The following is a 23,691-nucleotide window of genomic DNA, read 5'->3' as shown; positions in this document are numbered from 1 at the left end:
GTTTGCCCACCCTGCTACAAACTTTTGCAAATGTTTCTTATCTTATGGCACATTGAGGTCTTCTAGTACTGTGTAGTATCACCAGTTACTTTCACAGAAAATGCATCACCTCTTTTATTTTTCTCCTAGAGGACAGATCAGCCTTTGCAGCTGTCTCAGAAGGCATGTTTGTGAATGGTTTTGACATATGAGAGACACCTTCACTTCTTAAGTCCCTGGAGCTGTTTTCTGACATTCAGCAAAAGAACTGCAGTAGTTAGCAATATGTTCCTAACTGCCTTTGCAGTCAGATCTGTACAACAAGCTGACAGGCTATAGTGCCTTCTTGGCTCATAAGACATAGGATTGTTGTTTATTAGATGAACAACTCAGTTCTGCACTCTGCAGTAGCTAATTATATCTGGTCCCAACGTACTGAAATTTAGCATTGTATTATGACATATAGAATGTGCAAGTCTGATTTGTGTGTCTTTTCTTTAATTCACATATGTTTTGTAGTATCCTTAGAGAGAGAAATGTTATGCATTTTTTTTAGAAGTCTGTCAAACTTAGGGATGCTGGCACTGAAAGTATGCCTATCAGAACTTAAAACAAAACAAGTATGTGGTATTTAAGATTCACTTTGCCTTTGTTCTTTCATTAGTAATGTTAAAATATCATGATTTAATTCCTCCGATTTACAGTGTTTTTCCTGCAGTGTTGCAAACCAACAGTCTGAAACAACACAGGCTAAGTTAAAACCAAAACAGGAGTTTTTATTAGGACTATGTTGTTTCTGATTTTGGTTTCGAGTTTTGTTACAGTTTGCCTGAACCTTCTGAAAATTCTTCAATGTTTTTAGTCAGCAATCAAAGGTGTCTCTGTTCTTGGCTCTATGTCATCATTTGGTCTCTCATAGCTAGTCAGTGATAGGTGTCACTCAAGTAACTGAAGATAATGAAGGCCTGGAAGTGCTCTAGTGAATACATTACTCAGTGTTGTGGAAATGACTCCAAATGCTTTGTCATTTGGCATATAAGTAACAGTGTTTGTTGGAGATCAAAATCACTGAATCCCTCCTCAACCTTTCTAACATTTTATTACTTGTTCTTTATTACTGTGGGTACATTTTATGAAGAGCTATTAGTCATAGTGTTGCAACTTACATTAGCTTTGAAAAATGAAACATTTTAGGTCATTGATTTTTACTGGGCTGTAGCAATGGAATTTGCTGTCTGAGGCTATGATGATCTGATTTTAATCCCCATAAAACTATAAAATATGTATAATACATACAGAGTAACTGGTGCAAATGCTTCTTACAAGATGGCATATGGGAGTCCCACCAGCCACTGTCTTCTTACAGCTTTGGAATTTGTACCACTAATTTGATTAAGAACACATTGGACTTAATGGTATTTTGGTGCAAATTCCTCCTAGCTGTTCCTGTAGCTTGGCCATTAGCAGGGAGGTTGGTTTAGATCCTACGTTTTGGTATAATTATCACATGATGATGTATCTTTAGCCAGGATTTCTAGCATTAATGAACCATGCACTCATGCAAGTATTCTGCAAATACATGTAGTATTTTTCCCTTCTGTTTATACTACATTACTAAGGAGTTCTCCAACTCAGGTAAAGCAAAATTGTTGTTTAGGAAATGGATTTTATGTTGGTTAGTAACTTTCCAGATTTTTTACAGGATTATAGATTTACACTGGTCATTACCTCAACTGGTGTAATGAAGTACTGATTTACTTAACAGCCATTGTCTCAGAGTAACTAGGCATAGTTGCAGTGGTCATGGCAAGGTCACTGATATCTTCCTGTGTAGTCATGCAGAGTTCATCTTGTTTAAGTCTAGACTGCTATTTCTTTATATCCTCCAATGAAAAATAAATCCATAGCTGTATTTATAGTGAACTGACCATTTTTCAGGGGTTAATGTTATTTTTACACATACACTAGAAATTTAATAGTTAACGGCAACATCATTTTCATCTACTGTAAATATACACGTCAACAGATGTTGCCTTCGAAAGATACTGAGGAAAAATACCTACATCATCAGACAGGAGGTATCATGTTGGTAAAAATCTTTGAAAGACAGTGGAGTGATTTGTTAGTTTAGTAAATATCTGTTTGTGAAATGGCAGAAGAATACAACACAAGAAAGTGCCATAATTTAGAAGACTTGGCTAATACCACACATTACAATCTGACTAAATGATTACCCACACTCTGTTGTTATCAAAGTTGTGTGGAGTTTAGTAAATAAAAGAGTTTGTTTTCCAGTTTTGGTAATAGATGATCACTTGCAGATTCACTTGCCACTGGTTGTGCCTTCCATTTTCTATAACATACTCCTGCCCTTGTTTCCAGTATATGCCAAATACTATTTATTTGGAGGCATCAATTTTAGGAATGTTTCCACATCTGTTAGATTTGGCTGATGTACAACAAAATATTTTTTTTGTGATACGTCACTTCATTGGCTACCTCCGTCAGCAGTGCCTGTTCATATCAAATGGTCTTGTGCATGCCTGTATCATGTAACTCTACTAACGGTTTTATGTTAGAGCTGCTATCTCAAGTGTATGTTTTCTCCCTTAGTTAGGCAGGTCACCTGTATCCATCTGAATTGTATTTGCCCAAGCCAAATGCTTCTGCTTCAACATCCACACCAAATGTTCCTTCTTCAGCACAGGAGATATCACATAACCTATCTCCTTTCTGAATTTCTTCTCCAATCTAAAGATTTACTGGAGATTGACCCACTTTAGAAACTAATGCATATATTGTCTATTACATTCTCTTTGATTGTATATTGTGCTGTGCTTGCTCACTAGACTGTATATACACAGCATTTTCTATGTAATTAGTCTGAATTTCTCTGTTGCTGCTTACATTTCTATTTTTTAATGTTTGTGAAATGTTTTGTATTTCATCCAGGCTGAGCTGAGCCTGAAACTGACCAATGTTGATCAGGCCACTACCCTGGTAAACAAATACAAATAAAATAAAATAAAAATAAAATTAAATTAATGCTTGTCTTATTATTGAGCCTGACCATTCATTACATCATCTCAGAAGCTGGTGCTGCTCTTACTGAATGCATTTTGTACTTTATTTATAGGCCAGAAGATATGTTTCATGTTTCTGGCTGTGCTTTGGCTATGTGCATTAGGGTGGTGCATTTGAAAAAGCCATTCACCTGGCATCTGTACTAATGGGTTAACAAGGTTATCTAACCAACACATCTTCAGGCATACATCAAAGTTTAAACTGATACTACTTATCTTTCAATATACAGCAACTTCTCAAAGAAAATTAAGCCTACTAGCATTTCGGCTACATACTCACCAAAAACAATCCAAAGTTAGGTACTTCTAAGCTAGGATATCCTATATCAGTTCCTCATCTTCATTGTTATGGACAATAGTGCCTATCAACGGGTCTATATCAGATCATCGAAACGGCTTATTATCGAATGCCATAAAGTCGAACTGCAAAACTCGAACCCTAACAATATAGAAACCTCAAAACAGCAATTTTTTTCCCAGGGAAAAAATTTGTTGTTCCGAGAAACACACACACACCACAAGCACACTAAAAAGCAGCAATCCACACACATACATTTAAAAGTTACATCTAACCCTACACTGCGCTGCACATACACTACTATCCATCCTGTGTATATACAGTCTAGTAAACAAGCACAGCAAAATTACCTTTACCCAGCCCCTAACCCTTAGGTCTGTCACTATTGCACACCCACCTCACCCATGCCTTAACCCTAACTCACTTAACTCACCCCTAACCCCAAATTCTCACTATCACACACTCACCTCACCCGTGCCCTAACCCTAACTCACTTAACCGACCCCTAACCCCAAATTCTCACTATCGCACACTAATCTCACCCGCGCCCTAACCCTAACTCACCCAAGCTGCGCCCTAACCTGTACATCCACACAATCACACACTTACCTTAACCCAACCCGTAACTTTCCACTGCATCACTAAAAACAGCGAAGCCACAACAACGGCCAAACAAATTCTTTCCCTAGGAAAGAATTTGGTTTTGTACAGCTTCACTGTTTTCAATGTTCACGATATTGGGTTCGATATTAGATCATTCGAAGTTTTGCCGTTTCGATGATCTAATACTGCCCCCTATCAACTGTTTAGTTGTTATATTGCTTCCTGAGGATAATAATTGTCTAATGAATTGCTTCAATTTCTCATGTATCATGTATAAAAAATAACTTTCTTAACAAATCTCAACATGGGTTTACTCCATACTGCAGAATGAGTCTTGCTGCTCTCTATGTCACAGACTTCCTGCATGTCAAACTCAACAAGAGTTGTTGGCAATGGACTTCTTCAATATCTTCAACACATTAAACAGCTCTATATTACTGAACAACTCTTTTTGTTTGGCACATAGCCTGAGCAAACTGACTGTCTTACTAACTGCCTACACAGGAAAGAGTACATAGATATTTTACATAATAAATAATGCAATGCTCACTTCATCTTTTTGAGAATTTTAGGGGAGGTGTAGTTTATCCTAGCATTCAACAGGCATAAGGAGTATAACCAATCCTTGACTGGAAGCCAGTCAGTTCCAAAGTTTACACACACACACACACACACACACACACACACACACACACACACACACACACACACACACACACACTCTCCCTCTCTCTTTCACTCCCTACTGGCAACAGGGAGGATTACCAGTTCACATTCAATTCCATGAATGTATCTGTTCCCACATCTTTAACCTGGCTCTGCTCAATTTCATTAGATATTTGTCTGGAAGACTAACATCTTCTAGCATTCTGTTTGTGTTCCCTTTGCTGCCTAATTACTCATGAGTCTCTCATTCCAGTAACTTGTGTCCTTTATGCTGCAGCCAGCAATTAGTGTCTCATGATGGCCAGCATCTCTATTAGCCCATCATTCTACTCCACAGCCTCAACACTATCACTCTGTATATCATCTCTTCTTGAGCATACACGTCAACCACTTATTCCCCACTTGTGCTTTCCCTGGCATTCCTAATAATTCTTACATGGAGTTTTGTGTGTGTGTGTGTGTGTGTGTGTGTGTGTGTGTGTGTGTGTGTGTGTGTGTGTGTGTGTGTGTGTGTGTGTGTGTGTGTGTGTGTGTGTGTGTGTGTGTGTGTGTGTGTGTGTGTGTGTGTGTGTGTGTGTGTGTGTGTGTGTGTGTGTGTGTGTGTGTGTGTGTGTGTGTGTGTGTGTGTGTGTGTGTGTGTGTGTGTGTGTGTGTGTGTGTGTGTGTGATTCAGATGAGTTCAAGTTCCAGTTCCTTTCAGTGTTTATTCTATTTCCACCAGTTAATAATGAGAATACTTCTTGAGTCTAACAATGACACATTTACAGATAACATTATTGTCTGTATGACTCAACTTTTCAAAAACATTAATGCAGAGTTTCATGGATTTACAACAGTGGATGTTTATAGTCCACTGTTTTATATATATTACATTCTGCTGCTCCTAATTATGTGTCCCAAAAATGGGTCCCCAAAGATCAATATATAGCTTGACATTGTTGTTAGTTTTGGTTCATATGGACAAAACTGCAGGACCTTTAGCTCCACTCACAAAATTAGCAACATTAGACACTTACACTACTAAATTCTTATTAAATACTTCATCCTTTTCTTGGCCAGAAACTAAATGGTACATTATATTATTCATGTTTCGCTCTCCTTTTAACAATGGTCAGTTATTTCAAGTTCACCTGACTTAATGGGCCCCTAATCCTTCAAGCTCTTGGATACCTAATATTCACAGCTAAACCACAACTTGAAAATGAACTAACCTTGCTTTGCTAATTTTGCTTGGATTTTAGCATAATTTCTAAACAATAGAAATACATTGAAGTGTATACTAAAAATATGAAATGTACATCTATTTTGTCACGTTAGAAAACCAAGCAACAAAACATTGGATGTAATGTTTGCATCAGACTTTCATAATATAGGGATGCTCCTATATTTATATATATGTATTGTTCTACTTCTTTTTATTGAATGGACATTTCACTGAACGTCAAATAACCAACAGCACATCTGTGAAAAGTCACTATTCTGAAAGACAGCTCTAGATATATATATATATATATATATATATATATATATATATATATATATATATATATATATATATATATATATATATATATACAGCCACACATATAGATATCAATATATCTTTTAATCTTTCAGAAAAGCAAATATTGTGACTACTTTATTGTTCACAACTGAACTGCTGTAATCATCCCTTGTTTAGTGTTGTTTATCACTTCTACAGTGCTGCTAGCATTTTACTTCCTGTACAATAAGTAACTGAAAATGTTAATTTCTAGCTGTGGTTGAATCTAACTTTGTAACTTCCCTGTGCTAGCTGGGCTGAGCCTAAAAAAGGTTAATTCAGATCCATATCCTGGACTGGTAACAAATTAAAAACAAAATTATTAAAATAAGATTTAGGAATATAGGCTGCATATATGTGGATACAATCTTATAGCAGTGCATCATTTGTTTGGATAAGTTGTTGTTTAAGAAAACTCATGAAACTGGATAGGAAACTTTAAGGAATTATTAGTCAGATCTTGAGTAACCAGAGTAACTGTGCACAAAAACACCAAACTTGGTAACTGAATTAAGGCTATGAAAATGTTTGACACTAGCATCATATCTGGTAATAACAAGTATCAGCCAGTTGTTCATTTCTATTCACTGATAATTAAAATTAAAAAAAACACCAAGTAAGTTAAGTATGGCAGGCAATGGGTAAAATCAGTCTGCTGATCACTGATCAAGGCAGCTTTTATAGTAACCAAGAGAATATATGTGCTTTACTTTGAAGTAAATACCAAAATGAAAAACAGTTTATATGAAACTGAGTCTGACCGTGCCAGATGGAACCTTGATCCATTAAGTACAAAAGTATATTATGAACAGTTTACAAAATGCTGTTGACTGAGTAAAACGTTTGTGAATTAAAATGAAAAATAGTGACTGAATTTTAAAAAGCACATAAAAATACTGAACAAATTGACAAGCACTTATCAATAAATGAGACTATGACAACAGTGAAGGCAGGAAAAGTAACCCTGTTGATGAACTGCTAATTAACAGATGTAATTCTACCGATGTACTGCTAATCAGGTGCTGTAACCCTACTGACCAGCTGCTAATCAAGTTATACCAATGTGTCTGCTACTCTCATTTTAATCCAAAAACAGGGCAAAATTCTATTAATCGAATGCACTTGCAAATGTACATATGCTGCCCCATCTTCACAAATTTGCATTCAACCCAGCTTGCAAAACTTGAGCAGTACTACAATAAAATATCTACATTAGCTGCTAATATAAACAACACAACCCACAACTGCATCTTCATAAGACAACTCATTTTGCTTAAATAGTCAGATTACCTCAAGTACTGTCAACTGAAAATAGCACATACAATTTTACACATGCCAGACAGCTGCCCGTCCCTTCAAACATATACTTAAAACATTAGTCCTTAGATAAATTCCTGACCTATATTCCTCCACCCCTTTACTCCCATGGTGACTTCCTTTGCTTTAACTATGTTACTACAATTTGGACCTCCCTACCCATGTCCATCTGACAAATTAGCAAACTCACCCCCTTTAAGTCCTCAATTAAAATCATATTTCAGGAATATCTCTCTCTGTCACTGACAGGGCTAGCCTTGGGTCAACTGGTGCCCAAGGCAAAAGGGCTTCATGGTTCCTCCTCCCGCTCACTGCCCCCCGGCACATCACCTGTTGCCCCCCAATCCTTGTCTCTCTACACCATCTACATTATATTTTCTCACAGTTCATCTTACTCTCCAGTTTTTCCTGCATTTATTTTTTTCAATTAACACATTTCAAGTAGGCAAGAGTACATGATGATACCCATGGATGGAGCAGCTGCATTACAATGTCATCAGGATCCTATATACTTCTGAAGTGCATTTTTTTGTTTTTTTAAGCAACCTTTTCATCCAATAATGGTCTGAAGAAATTAAGTCTTGGTCTTCAACTTTGTTTTTTCCCCTGAATCCTTTTAACACACCCTAACTGACTAAGACTAAACTGTATAACTGTAGTAGAAATAACAGGTCTACTTTAGAATGATGAAAACGCAAAATGTCGAACGCTCACATGAGCAAAAAAATCAGGAATTTGATATTGATTTTTTGGGATCGCAGTACAGTAAAGATTGGAATATTTGTCCTTTCCTCGCTGTAGTGTGATCTCAGAGTAGGAATATATATTTAGAGGGGGATGTGGGGGGCACAGCCCCCCACAATAGCGATTTCAAGTTCCTGATTATTCGCTCATGTGAGCGTTCGATAGTTTTATATAACTGCATTAAGCCAGGGGTCTTGGGGGTACAGTGCCTCATCAGCCATTGGGGGTTATAATGCTTTTGAGGTGCATTTTACAGATTTTTAAAGAACCATTTCATGCAGTGATGGTCTGAACAAAAATTATGATTAAGTGGAGAAATTCAATCCTGCTCTTCAAATGTATTTTTCCCGCATCCTTTCAACACACTCTAACTTAATAAGACTACACTGTAATGACTAGATTAAGCTGGGATCTAGGAGCCACTAGACACACAGAAGCTATGAGATTATAGATGCTGCGAAATGCATTCTAGAGCATCCCCCTCCCTCAGTGTTTTGATCCAGCAATGTTCTGAACAAAACTCTTGCATAGGGAAAGAAATTAAATCTTACTTTTTATTCCAAAGAAGAAATGAATTGTATGCAAGGTTTAACACACAAAGTTGACCAAATAGCAGTGTACAACAAATAGAAAAGACAAATGCTTGTGATGATACATAAATCATATCTAGAAAAAGTACCTCTCTCCCTATTCTAACTTAAAAAAGGTAGTCACTTTCTTTGTATCCCAGTCTGCTGTTAAATTGTGATGAAAATTAAGGGACATATGGCCACAGTCATATATTTCAAGTTACTGCTATCGTATGCATATACAGCATGCCCCCTTACCCCCACCTGTAAAACACAGACACCTTTTGTGTACCCCTCTGATGTCAGACTTAGACAAAACTGAAAATCATATAGAGCATATGTCATATTGCTGCTGTCAGACATATTGTAAACAGCCTGCCTCTTTACACTTTCCCAAATGATAAACATCTGTATATGCATCTAATGTTTGATTGTGAGAAAAATATAATGACCACAGTAACATTTCCGACTTGTTATTCTTTAACAGTACATTGCTCCTATACAAGCTATAGTGACCCTCTGTGCAGACCTCTAATGTATGTGAGAAAAGGTAAAACAATAATGACCTCACTGTCTGCAGTGCAACACAAGCAATAATGACCTGTGCACACCACTGAAGTTTGAGAAGAAAATGTCTCCAGTTCCCCCACACATGCTGCAGTGGTCATCTATATACAGCTCTGAACAGGGCTGTTTTTTTTAGATTAGGTGTGTTCAGAACAAAGACCACTACTATGTCTGTGTCAAAATCCACTTATACAACCTTGGGGTGTAGGAGTCACCAGACCCCTAGAAGTTCTGAAGATTTGAATGTAGTATGATACACTTTATGCTTTATTATTTTTTTTCTAAAGATAGCTCTTTAAACTGTCCAAACAGCAGGTCAGCTACTTTCAGCAGACAAGTCCCACCCCTCAACAGACAGCAACCCCCACCCAGTTATAGTTACTTCTGTGTGCACTTCAGACATGCTGACAAACATGGCAAGACATTCATTGTGTATTAGTGCTATTCGATGTTGACAGTAGCCACAAATTAAAGTATTCCAAGCTGTTGTGTACAAGTCACATTAATCTTGCAAATGCATACTAGTCCTGCAAAACCAGACAGTGATTTATTAAAATGAGAAAACAACAAGGTGGTCAATTAGTTTTTGTCAACAGCTATCACCTCAACCTAGCCGTTATACTTTGGATGTTTGTGATAAAAAAGAAAATGATGGCTATGTATTGTGTAATCAGCCCTATTCCATCTAAATAGTAGCCACTCGTTAAAGTATTCTAGGTTATATTGCACACATCACATTACTTCTTCAAACTCACACTAGTCCTACAGGGCCAGATAGTGACTGCTTAAACTGAGAAAACTAGAGGGGCAGTTACTTTCTACAGACAGTTCCCAGCCCAACCAACATTTACAGCTATTTCTCTGTGCACTTCAGATGTCTATTTTCTGATTGTAATAAAAATGATGGTTCATTTCAGGTCTGTTCCATGGAAACAGAAGCCACATATTAAAGCATTCCAAGTTACTTCAAGTAAATTAAAAGGATCTTGCAAAGTCAGAATACTGAGCAAAGAGCAACAGTTGGTCATACCCTTCCCTCTGACCCTCTCACACACAAACCAGCATTTTTTATGTTAACTGTAGTGCCTGGCATTTTTGACTCCATGCACTCTACAATAGTTTATCCATATCTCCCAATTTATTTGCTCAGTAATCAAGGACAAAGCCAAAAAATAACGGGCAAACGGCTAAACTCAGGACTTTTTTAAAAATATTATTCTAATTTCCTTAAAAAATTAAAACAACAAACAATTGTGCATCAACATGCCTTTTTTCTGAATAATAAGTAGGAAACCACAATCTCCAGCATTATTTAGTGACATTCAGACTCTGCTCAGAAGGCACCCTAGTCAAGAATTGACTCAGAGAGCTTCTTGTTGTGAGGTGACAATGTTACTCTATCATTTCAACTTACAGTTACCTACAGTCAAACTGGAGAAATGACAATTCACCTATGGCAGATCTCTGGCATGAGACAAAATTAATGCTGTTTACCCACAAAAGCCTCATAGAACAAAAAGACAAGTTCCACATCCCGTCATCCAACAACACAAAAATAGAATGTGTACCACAAATGAAGTATGCATCTCATCTTTAAAATTTTAAAACCAGCCTTAAAACTAAGCTTGACACATTATAATAAAATAGCCACATTTTCAGCAAATACCCCACTAAAAACCCACCACTGTATAGCCCTGAATGATTTATAATGGTTAGAATTCCCTTAACATCTTATATAGTAACAACTGACAGCCCACAACTTAATTAATTTCTCTGAAAAATGGCCACCATTGAAAAATATGCTTTAACCATACTACAATTTTAGACTTCTACAGTCAAGTAACAAAACTCTCCTCTCCATGTCCAAAACAAGCAGCTCAGGTAGTGATTTTCTGTACTCCCACCAAGTCATTAAAATTTGGAACTCTGTCCCACTTCAAATAAAACAAACAGACAAGGCACATACTTTCATGTTACTACTAAAACAATATCTAAGAAAAAAATGTCTCTGTTTTTGCTCAGCATCCAGCTAGAATACATTTTGTAGCCACACCTGCTACCCTTTTTCCAAATACTTGTCTTTTCCCTTTCCCCTTTTTCTCCACCTGACAAGAAAGATACTCACTAATCTACAAGGAGTAACTTTATTTGCATAAATTATATCAATCACAGGCTCCAAGTGATAAGACTCAATCTCTTTGTCTCCATGATTAGACGAACCACCATCTCACTGCCCCCTTTCACAACTTTACGACTCTTTATCTCCTTACCTATCCAAAACTAATACTCCTTATAACAGTCCAAGTAGCTCCAACCATTCTCACTTTCCTAATTAATTTTACTTCTTAATCTTAAATGTAGCAACACATTCATAGTTGCTCTACTACTAACATAACATACTATATTACATTATCAGCCATCTTCCTCCTTTTTAATATTTCCATAGTTAAGCTGCCTCTTCTTTTTATTAATTACTAGAAATCACTGGTAATATTACAGCATCATTTGCAATGTTATATCTCTCTCTACTATGTACAAGTCTGTGTCTGTTTTTAATAACTGATTAATACAATATATATCAATGCAAGCCATGTACATGCTCTGTTTCAAACTGATGTTTACGTAAGGTATTGTAAAACTTCTTCTCTGATGTATGTAAGCTTGCCTATATTTTGTATTCCACCTGATATCACGTAACTGTATTTTATGTACATGTCAGAACTATTGTTAAATGTGGAGCTTTTGGCCCTGGGCCTCCACTGAAAAACTTTTTTTTTTTTTTTTTTTTTGTTGCTTAGTAAACAAAGATAAATAAATCAATAAATAAATGTTACCAGAAACCAGAGCGCCTAGATAAAATCCACTCAAAATACCGGACGGACATGCATACTCCACTCAGAAGTAACCACAGCAGAGAGCTCAGCCAGAAAACCAAGCTCTGTGAACATGGCAATGCTACTCACTGCAACACTATGCCAATGATCAGTTGCTTTAACACATATTCTGTCCAGGCCATGTAAGATATCCAGTTATTGTGTGCATGTTTGACATCTGAATGAGATGGAAAGTGAAAGAAATTATTGTCAAATTGCTAATCCTAGATACAAATCAACATCCTCCTTAGACATATACATATGCATAACTGATAGCAATGGCCATTTTATACTGATTTCAGCAAAATACAATGGATTTGCTAAGTAACACTGTTCCTGGAAAGCCAGATTAATGATTGCTTAACTGTGATCAACAACAGCAGGATAAGTTATATGTATCCACAGACTGTCCCATCCACAAAAATTATAGCATTATTGTTAACCTTGTTTACCTCAGGTGTCTGACTGTAAAAAAAAAAAGTAACATTACAGAACACGGTAATATAGTTTACACGATAATTAGTCAGACACCATATTATCCTGTACACTTGCATATGGCATGCATAAATTATTGATAATTTTCAACAAAATGCAACACATTGGGTAACACTGTTCCCGCGCACTATATCAATAACTGTTTAACTGTGAACAACAACAACAACAGGATAAATCACAACTGTCCACAGACTTCCCCCAAACAGCAATTATAGCCATTTTTGATGGTCTATATCTCATATTCTGACTATAATTTAAAAGTAATAATAAGAATGGATACAAACACTCTATAGCCAACCCATACTTCTCAGCCTATTAGTGCAAAAGTTCTGGACAAAGCCAAAAATAATTGGAGATAAAGGTTAGAAATGAGTGATGAATTTTAAATATCACTCTTATAAACCTAGACTGTTGATCAATAACACATTTTGTATTATCATGCTTTTCTGAAGGATTGGAAGTGTGAAACTCAACTGTCATTATTTAGTGTTTCAGTCCTCCGTATTTGCCAGAAAACCCCAAATTTTATGAGTAAAAGACCAAAAAGAATAGGCAAAAATCTGGACAGTTGAGAAGGATGAGACAGCCAAAGTGTAAGTATTCCACATAGCTTCATTTTCTTACTGAAACAATCGGGGACAAAGACAAAACTAATGGGAGGACAAAAGCCTTAATTTAAATATTACTCTTATATACTTACAGCATTTTAGAGTATTGTGGTTTCCATCAGCATGAATTTTCTGAAATAATAGGGAGCCTGAAACTCAAATCTATCATTCAGTGTTTGCAGCTGTCAAAAGCTGTACACTTTACTATGAACAGAACCAAAAATTATGAAATAAAATTACTAGGGAATGCATCTCCAACTTACTGCATTGTAAGCAGTCCACCATCCAAAATGTATAATTACCTGCCAGGAGAAGGAAAAAAATACTGCTGGTCTGTGACTATCCAGCTTATGCAAATTTGTACCACAACTGAAGCATTAATTTAATCCACTGCTGTTTAGTTTGGAATATTATGGCACCCATTTCAAAAATTCTAGGTTTTTGGCTATGAGTTCAACAACAAAGAGGTACACAGCAAATCCTGATTCTTTGTGAAGCTTATGGGTAGAACTGAGCAGAAAGCTTGGAAATTACAATAGTTAAATTGTGCTTCTTATTCATACAGCCTTAGCTGGCTGAAAGAGCAGTTTTACCCTTACACTCAGCTAAGAAGAATACAGAAAAGACTAACCTAATGGCACCCTAGGCAGCTGCCTAGTTTGCCTGTGTGTAAGGCCGGTCCTGGTTAATGCACCTCTCCTTTATATAAACCTCCTCTATCTTAGACAGCCTCCAATCCATCTAAATTTCCTTTTCCCTATGGAGTCACACAGGACCTTATTTTTTAGATACAATTGCTATACCCATAGTTCATCACATCCAAGTTCCTCTCATTGTATTATACCCATTATTTGATCTCCCTTAGCCTTGATTTAATACAGCCTCTTGTACAATCATTATTCCTCAAAAAATACTATGATTTCAGAAAGTGATATGCTGTACTGCATGAAACACCAAAATTATGCTCCAAAACCAATGAAAATACAGACTTGTTAAACACCCCCTCAGTGCTGTTAAGCATTAGCATCATGCTTAACAGAGCCCAGCAGAAACAACAAAATCGTGGCAGAAAGTGATTAAGCCAACTTAAATGCTTACATTTGACTTTTTTAAAGTCTGCATGAAGTGTGTACCAGCACTAACTCATTCTAACTGAACCAAAGGAAGCAGCATAGGTACAGTTTTGCATTGTTTTCAACCAGGCATATACATTTCTTGATCAATATATCATTATATAAACCCCTGTTTTGACCTCATTGTCATGTTAGTAGGACAGACTGTTTTGCTGACACAGTTTTTTTAACATAATGTGTTATTGACAGAGAAGGAAAGTAATTCAGAATTTCTTAATTGAAACTAATGTAGAAAATGCAGGCTATAGCCTGTTACTGGCATCAGTCAAAATGGAAAAAACACTGCAGCTAGTTAAGCTCAGTTGGGGGGGGGGGGTCTTTTAAAATTTAAATTATAAAAACTTGTAGTATACCATTGTTTATTTGTCAACAAACTGGTAACAGAGGCCCTCTGACATTTCTTTCTGCCTCGCACAGCCCTCTGATTGATCTTCATGCAAAATCATCTAACCTCCTTTAAGATAAAAAAATAATATATGGGCAACTATAAACCATAATTGACATTTAGAATACATATGGCTTTTGGTTAGACATTTGGCAGTTTTTACAAGATACGCTGGTATAAACATCTGACATGTAAAACTCAACATTTAAGAAATTACTTTAGAAAATACTAATTTAAAATACTTCAAAGCAGCACAATATTGATAGGAAAAACACTTTTACATTGCTTCTAAAGTAGTTTGAACAAATGAGATAAAACAGCAGTCATGGTATCACAGATGTGGATATTCTTGTCTCAAAACATTAATGCACTGAATGCCCAATTGTTTGTTTTTGGTTTATATATTGCTGGCCATAACAGGGCACCGTAGGTCCATAGATGAATTTACACTCGCACCTTGTGAACTTAACAATAAAGAACATGCTATGATAGAAACATCATTTTTACATTGATATGTTTATTTGAGCATAGAGGACTGTAATGGTATAAGAACTTGGGCTTTACTTGGGCTTTCAATGACAGTAGTCAGCAACACATTTTTTTTAATATAAAATATAATACAATTATTGAAATGGGAAGTGTAATGAATTGCAAAGTAAGCTTGTTAGACCTTTGCGTAAAGCCACCAGTTATGATTAACCTTACAGACAAAGATTTCTCTGAAGGATGATGACAGAAGCAGTAATACAAATGTGCTAATGAAACCCAACCCATTAATGTGTGTGGACCTTTCTAGTCCATTTATTTCAGTTCACCACTATGCTACAAAGGAAACGGGAAAAATGACAATACACAAACTAGTTTCAGTGATTGTACTTCTTCATTAGTGTAAACAAGAAAAAAACATCAACTAATTACTGACATTTATAACTTAATTTAGAAACCATGATGCTGCTGATATTGACCTGATTACCAAGCCAAACATTTAAAAAACTTACATGATACAAATTTGGATTTCTTTACATTTCAGCACATGACAGTGTCAGCCAGTCTGGTGCGTAGTTTCATGGTTGCAGAAATGCTAACTCATCCATTATACAACGACCCTCCCATTAATATTCCCAAACGTGCACTCTGATTGGTCAGCGTGCATGTTGTAAATCAGAGTTATAGTAATGGAAAAAGGTCTGGTCGCCCGGACTTTTTCCATTAGTATAACTCTTTTATTTATTTATTTATTTTTTTACAGCAACGGAGAATGCATGCTTGTTACAACCTGTCTCGCCATGTTAAACGAGTTTAACATAGCGAGACAGCTTTTAAAAAAAGCAACAGAGCATCTCCGTTGTTTTTTTTAAAGTTGTCTCGCTATGTTAAACCCATTTAATATAGCGAGACACTTTAAAAAGCAACGGAGATCTTGCTTTCTCCGTTGCTTTTGCCCACAGCTCTGATGTACTGCGTAAATATATGCACGCGCAGTACATCAGAACTGCCGCAGAATACCCAGACAGCTGAGGAAGGGCAGCAAGGAGGCATTATACAATGCCATTATTTAAGAAAAGTAATTATTTTTTTTTTAAATAATGTCATTGTATAATAGCAATAACCCACTTCTGGGTGTTGGTAATGCTGGATTTACCCACGGTTGGCTTTGTTTGGCCACTCGGGCTTTGCCCTCGTGACCAAACCACACCAACCGTGGGTAAATCCAGCATTACACACACCCAGGCGTGGGTTATTGCTATATTATTTTTTTCTCTTAATGTACCACATCAAGCTGGAGAGAGTATTTTTAAGCTAATAATCACTGCAATTTGATTCAGTAGCAGCTTAGGTTTGCCAGAATTTAGGATTCTTGCAGCATAACAATATGATTAGAGATACAGAGGTAGTTTGAAATGTGATTATGTAGCCTTAATACATAGATAGATATTTACTTTATTTTGATATAGTCCAGCTTTCTGAGGTCACAATTCATGATAAGGAGAAACACAGATGTGTTTATTTCTAAGAAAAGCATGTATGTACATTTTTTGTTAAAACTGCATTCTACAGAAAGGTTGTTATAGTCAACTTTTGAAGCACTTAAAATCCTTGCCTGAGCCCTAACATTTAATTACTAAAATACCACACTGTTAGTAAAGGTCTAGCCTGTTTCTTCAGAAAAGGTCACTTTATAGAAGTGTCAGACATGTAAGAATAAACAATCTCTGATTCCCCGAAAGAGCACTGGGACGGTTGCAACTAATTGCTACTTCAGTGGCTTAAGCCATTTATTGCTTTCTAATAAAGATGTGTTTCTTCTCTCACAGGGGATGTCAGAAACAGAGTGGTAAGTATTTAGATCCTCAGGAGTGCTAGGTAATTGTAACCCAGAACCAATGACAAGTAATTTGAGTCTGAATCTCTGAATATGAGAAATCCTACTGTCCTAGTCTGACAGGCACATATTTGAGCAGTGAAAGTGTTATCTGCTGTTTCCTTTTTAACAAAAAGAGTCTGAAGTAAAATGAAAATGTGCCCAAATAATGCATATATTCATTATTTGTATTGTAACAGTTCTTTCTTCATTAACTGAATACATGCAACAGATAGAGCTTTCCCAACATTCCTGAAAAGCATTTTTGGACAACAAAGATTTAATAGGCCATAACATGTGGGCCATGAAAAGCTCTGAGTATTCTTTTCATTAACCTTAAAAAGTTTAAAGGATGCAGTTTTGTCTTTTTAGTTATTACTTTCATAATGTGTTGCAGTTATTTCAGTTTTTGATAATATTGTTGATACTCTTAAAAATCAGACGAGGACCGAAGTCCCTCTGCTTATTATATTATGAAAATGAAAACAGAATTACAATTAAAATGTAAAGAATCTGAGTGTGAGCAAACTTTAGACATTACTGATGTGTTTTCAGTATTGTGTCATTGTTCAAGGTATCTGTCTAAGCATTCTATTTATCAACATAATATTTTGTCTGCTGTGAACATTTCAGACTCCAGCAAACAGACAAACAAAATACCTGTTTGATCTTAATGGAGTGTGTGTGTGTGTGTGTGTGTGTGTGTGTGTGTGTGTGTGTGTGTGTGTGTGTGTGTGTGTGTGTGTGTGTGTGTGTGTAGGTTATACCTCTGATGTCACACCCTTCTCCCTCGTCAATCACATTGTGTAACTCCTCTCTAGCATCCCTGTTATTTGTTTAGTCCTACCATAAGACTTTTTAAACTTGTTCCAATGAGATGTTATTTATTATACAATCGAAGGTAATTAAAATGCAAAGGCATCATGCTGACTGATACCAAAAGCTTACAGAACAAAATATTATCCTCCCATACACCCATACACTGGAAAAGTATTCCTCAGAGCAAAAAAAAAAAAAAAATAAAAAACATGTGGAAGATCAAGAATATATGAGAAAAGATATGCATGCACACACACACTCCTGACTCCTTTAAAAAATGAGTAGCTCCATTCAAGCATCTGTATGTACATATCTAACACAAAGGTAGCATACTACTTAGACGTTTCCCTAAAAGGAAAAGTGAAGGTGGAAAAAATCCATCCATTACAATGACATTACTTAAGAAAACAAATATAATTTTAAATAATGTCATTGTATAATTGCAATAACTCAACTTTGTCTGAGAATAAGCTAAGATTTCTCATGGCCAGATTTGTTTGATCACTTGGGCTTTACCTTCATTCTCAAACCACAACAGCTATTGGAAACTCCTGCATCATTGCTACAATAACGATGTACCAGCTGTTTCTACCAAAAGGTGTTCATAATATTTTTAACATTTACATCCAATGCCAGATTCACCTTAACTGAGATATTGTCCCCCTCAAAACTGTTTTGTTCTTCAGGAACTGAATTGCTTTTGGCTGGATTTAGATGTGAGTCTCACACTACATAAAGTTAGTACATTGAAAACTACAGGGAAAAGAAAATACTTCAGTTCAGAATTATCTGTGGGCTAGGGTTTAAGAAGTGATATGCTGCCTTATACCAGGCAGGAAGATGATGCTCCAAATATAAGGCAAACAGATACAAGGAATGAATATGAGTGCCTATATACAGCTTAGAGACAGCCATATGTAGACCGGGGCTATCAAAAGGAACAGTTGTGTTCATCATTTGATCTCTGCTGCAGTAGCCTTAGCTATAAGGGTTATATCTGGTTAAGGATATAACAGCCTGGCCTACTCACAAATCTTTCAGGGAAACTTCCATACACCTAAATTATTACTCAGCTTGATCAATAAAAAGCCTGTAACCCTCTTCTCAGGTGACATCTTTGGATTATGGCTACTGTTTTGCACTTGGTGAGAATCAGTGCAAAGGGACATTGAGTCCTTGCTGCATGCTGTTGCTGCAGTGACATAAGCAACAGAAGTAGCCAGGTAATCGCAAGGAGGTGAATCATGATTTTTTCTTGTTCATGACAAATGTTGCTTAATTCCTTTCATACACTGGGCAGTATGTAATGCATTAAGAGAAAAATCCCTCACCACTGGATAAAGCAACCAGCTAGTAAAACAGTTTTAGCTTTTGTACAACACATTCCAGACACCCACTTTTCATCACACCACAAACCCACCTTACCATACTACTCCATATACATGTCTCACCATCTCTCCCACACTTGTCAATATTACTAGCCTCCAATATTTTCCTCTTAAAATAATACCTACTAAAGATGGTCACTAACCCTCAGTTATTCAACAATGAGCTTATCAAACGATTAAAATTACTTACCAACATTGCCTCTAGGCGACTGCTTAGTGGTGACATCCACCCAAACCCTGGACCACTCTCAGATAGCACCAACCCTCCTAGTCTCTCTGGTCTCAAGACCCCTACACATCCAATCCTAAACAGAAAAAAAATCAGACCTATTGCTAATGAACATTAATATTAGAAGTATAGCCAACAAATTAGACATCCTCCATGCCACTCTAGCCACGTACTCCTCAGACATAGTAATAATCACTGAAACATGGCTAAAACCAGGTACAAAAGATGATGAAATACTACCCCCCAGGTTACGCCGTACTACGGGTGGATAAACTCAACAAAATAGGAGGTGGAGCTGCTATCCTCTTTAAAGACCATCTATACCACATTAACTATAAATTCAAGAAAAACACTTAGTATAATTGGCTCCTATATCCCACCTGGAACTAATGCCCCAATTATAGAATATATATTGCACTGGGCAAGTAGTACCCTTAGTCAGGAGGCATTCATACTGGGTGATTTTTAATTTAGACTGGTTTGTATGTGATACAGATCACCTCATCCATCACATAAATTTGCATGGTTTTACACAAACTATTCAAGAACCTACCTGAATAGATAAAGCTAGTAAAAAACAATCAACCTTGGATTGGATATTACTAAATAACTCCTGTCACTCATTCCATTCAGGTTGCCTTCCTGATGGTCTGAACGTCCACCTACTCACACTTCTTATATGACAACACATATTCCCAGCAAAATGCACTATGTTTAAACAACTCAGAGAAAAACATAACTTTAATCTTAACAACTTCCTAGCTGACCTACAAAGGTGCAATTTGACTCCACTCAAATACCTTGACCTAGATGGTGCAGTGAACCACTTTAATAAATCCTTTTGAGATATATTAAATGCACATGCCCCTGTTAGAACCATCAGAGTAAAATCAGACTATGCCCCCTGGGTAAGCAGAGACATTAGGGCCCTTCTGAAAACTGGAGATAAAGCCTGGGAATTATGGTATAAGACTAACACAGTAGTTTCTAAACAACAGCATCATGAACTTAGAAATAAGGCAAAAAAAAAAAAATCAAATAAAACTGGATAAAATAAATTTCTATCATAACATTGAAAACACATATAAAAAAAACCCATGAAAAACTCCGGCTATAAACTCAATCCTTCACCCAGGAAAATCTACTACACCAACCCCAAACATCTACAACAATTTCGATAGCATAGCTACCATTTTTAACAAACATTTTATTGAATCTATAATTGCCCTTTCCAAGCAGCAACCCCCTACTCCTGATACCAAGCCAGCCACGTCTAGAACCAGCAATGCCTCATTCTCTTTCTCCCCAGTTCCTACAGCCACTATAAAAAAACTACTCCAGAAACTAAAACCTACCAACACTTCCCGTAGATAACTTGCCCAGTGAATACCTCAAAATTGCAGCTGAATCTATAGCCTTCCCGGTATCAATCCTTATAAACAGATCCATTCTCGAAAACAAGGTCCATCAACTGTGGAAAATTTCCCATGTAATCCCACTTCATAAAGGGGGACCTTTCACAGAACTGACAAACTATCGGCCAATTGCTATTCTTTCACCTCTTTCTGAGCTACTCAAAAGGTGTATTCATCTCCAGGTCATGAAATTCTTATAACAAATAACCTTCTCTCAAACAGTCAGCATGGATTTCGCCCATCAGATAGTACCACTACAGCTTTCTTATCCTTCACTAATACTGTAAACCATCACAGGAATAACAACAACTTTGTATCTGCCATCTTTCTAGATCTATCAAAAGCTTTTTATATGGTCTCCCATTCCAAACAAATAGATGAACTAAATGAACTATTCTTCTCACCATATGCCACAGCATGGTTTCATAACTGCTTATCTGGCCGTCAGCAATCTGTTCTATGGCAGGGTGACCTATCTCTATGCCTTCCTTTATCCACTGGTGTCCCCAAGGATCTATCTTAGGCCCTCTTCTTTTCTCCCTCTTTACTAATAATCTACACACAGCTACTCCACATGGTTTTATAATACAGTCTGCAGATGATTCAACACTTATCTGTGCTGCCACTTCTCTATCAGCTCTTCATTCTCAAACACAGGAATCATTCACTTCTGTTGGAACATGGTTAGCCAATGTCCATCTAATCCTGAACCCAAACCAAACTAAATTATTACTCTTCCAACCTAACAAGACAGCTATCTCATGCCAAGCATTTAACATAATAGCCAATGACAATACTGTTATCTCCCTGACAACCCATACAAAGCTTCTTGGAGTGGAAATAGACAATAACCTAAAATTTGACTTGCATGTCTCCCTAACAGTAAAAAACTCTATAAGAAACTTGGAAGTCTATATAAGCACAAAAGGTTCCTGACCAAAATGGCCAAAATTACACTAGCACAAACCCATCTGCTCTCTTGTCTACTGTATGCCTCTCTAATTTTAACTAATCTTAGGAACACTGATTTATCTATGCTAGAAGCATGTCATAATAAAATTGCTAAGTTTGCATCTGACTGCACATATAGAACACATCACTGTAAAACTTTAAGGATACTAGACTGGCTTGAACTTCCCAACATTATTCTTTACAACCACCTCTCTCTAACTCACAAAATTGTAACACAACCAACCAAAACCCCTGCACTATAAAATCATATTCTTCCTTACAGTTCCAGCAGACCACTTCACTCTAACAATAAGAACTTACTCACCATCTCCAAGGCCAACAACACTGCAGGAGAATCTTTATTTTCCAGCTATATATCTCGTATATGGAATTCCCTTCCTAACTCCATTCTTTCAGTCTCATCCACTAACCACTTTAAGCCATCACTTAAAGCTTATCTAAAAAATAAGTGGCTATGTTGCCGTGCTAACCCTTAGTGAATGCTGTGATACATCACAGTATACCCTAACCATATCCAACTTCTTCCCCGGTGTTTAATCCTTTATTCCTACCAACCTATCTTAACCTAATATCATGACATAAGTCATACTTTACAAATAGTATTAGCTATGTTCAAAGCCTAGGTTTTGTTACCAAAATGTAACAAATTTGTATTTTCTTATGTATAATACATTTTGTTTACTTTATACTTTATGGATTATTCTAATGTGTGCATTAAAATTTACTGTTACTCATGCAGCTTTTCTCCCTGGGCCTCTGCTGAAAAAGGACCTGTGTCCAGTCAGACTTTCCCAGTAGACAAATGTTAACTAAATAAATAAAATAAAATAAATAAATTGTTAGTGCTTAGTGGCCATTCTATGCTATAACCTATATATATACAGTGTTCATCCTAGCAGTCATTAGGCAGTATGTGTGAGTGACTTGTACAGTACTAGGAACAAGTGACCTGTAAAGTACTAGGAGTTATAATTCTAAAACTTAGCTGTGTGAAATTACCACTCAATTATAATTCTTTCTTTTCACTAAATAATTCTAGATTAGCTACCATCTAACCTATCCACAAAGTGTCCCTCTAAATACTTCATCCATAAACCCTTCAGAATCTTCTGCAGTAGTTTCTCTCCAACTCCTGAGTATGACCATCTCCAGCCTTCTGTCCTCATAGCTCAACAATCTGCTCTGACCCCATTTATGACCAGTCTGATCACATTAGTTGCTCTAAGGCAGTGGAACAATTGCCTTATGTTTACCATCTGTTCATTGCTCCTGTCAATTTATGGTATAATCTACAAGAGGTGTATTATTTAAGATACCTAGAGCAAGCCTCTTACATCAGGCTACTGTCAGCAAGCACAGTACATTCACAACACTGCATCACTCACAATAACTTATGCTGAAGCTGTAATTTAAAAGCTGCCAAATCCTCCTAGAGCTCATTCTAAAAGATTCCACCCTACGCCACAATTCTCCCTCTCCACTCACACATACTGCAAATCTACTTCACTAAGTGAAGTGTCATCAGGAAAGCAGGCCAAAGCCAGTAAGGCCCACTATGTTTTATTCTACACAGAGAAATGTTTCAGTCATAGATGACTATAGTCAGGCATACAGACTCTATACTTACTGGATTGGACAACAAC

The 23,691-nt window shown here is 36.6% G+C and overlaps 1 protein-coding gene across 1 annotated transcript in view; it reads left to right on the top strand.

The window, feature by feature from the left end:
• The window catches only part of LOC122797657 (serine/threonine-protein kinase Nek11-like), a 1,134,678-nt gene that overhangs the window by 519,530 nt on the left and 591,457 nt on the right, over positions 1–23,691 (top strand). The gene's annotated exons all lie outside the window — the stretch shown is intronic.

The sequence above is a fragment of the Protopterus annectens genome, chromosome 3.part1 (assembly GCF_019279795.1).
Source record: "Protopterus annectens isolate FY-2018-M chromosome 3.part1, PAN1.0, whole genome shotgun sequence".
In the NCBI taxonomy this organism is placed as follows: Eukaryota; Metazoa; Chordata; order Ceratodontiformes; family Protopteridae; genus Protopterus; species Protopterus annectens.
Note: the sequence above shows the minus strand (reverse complement) of the source record. Positions and strands in the feature narration are given on the sequence as shown.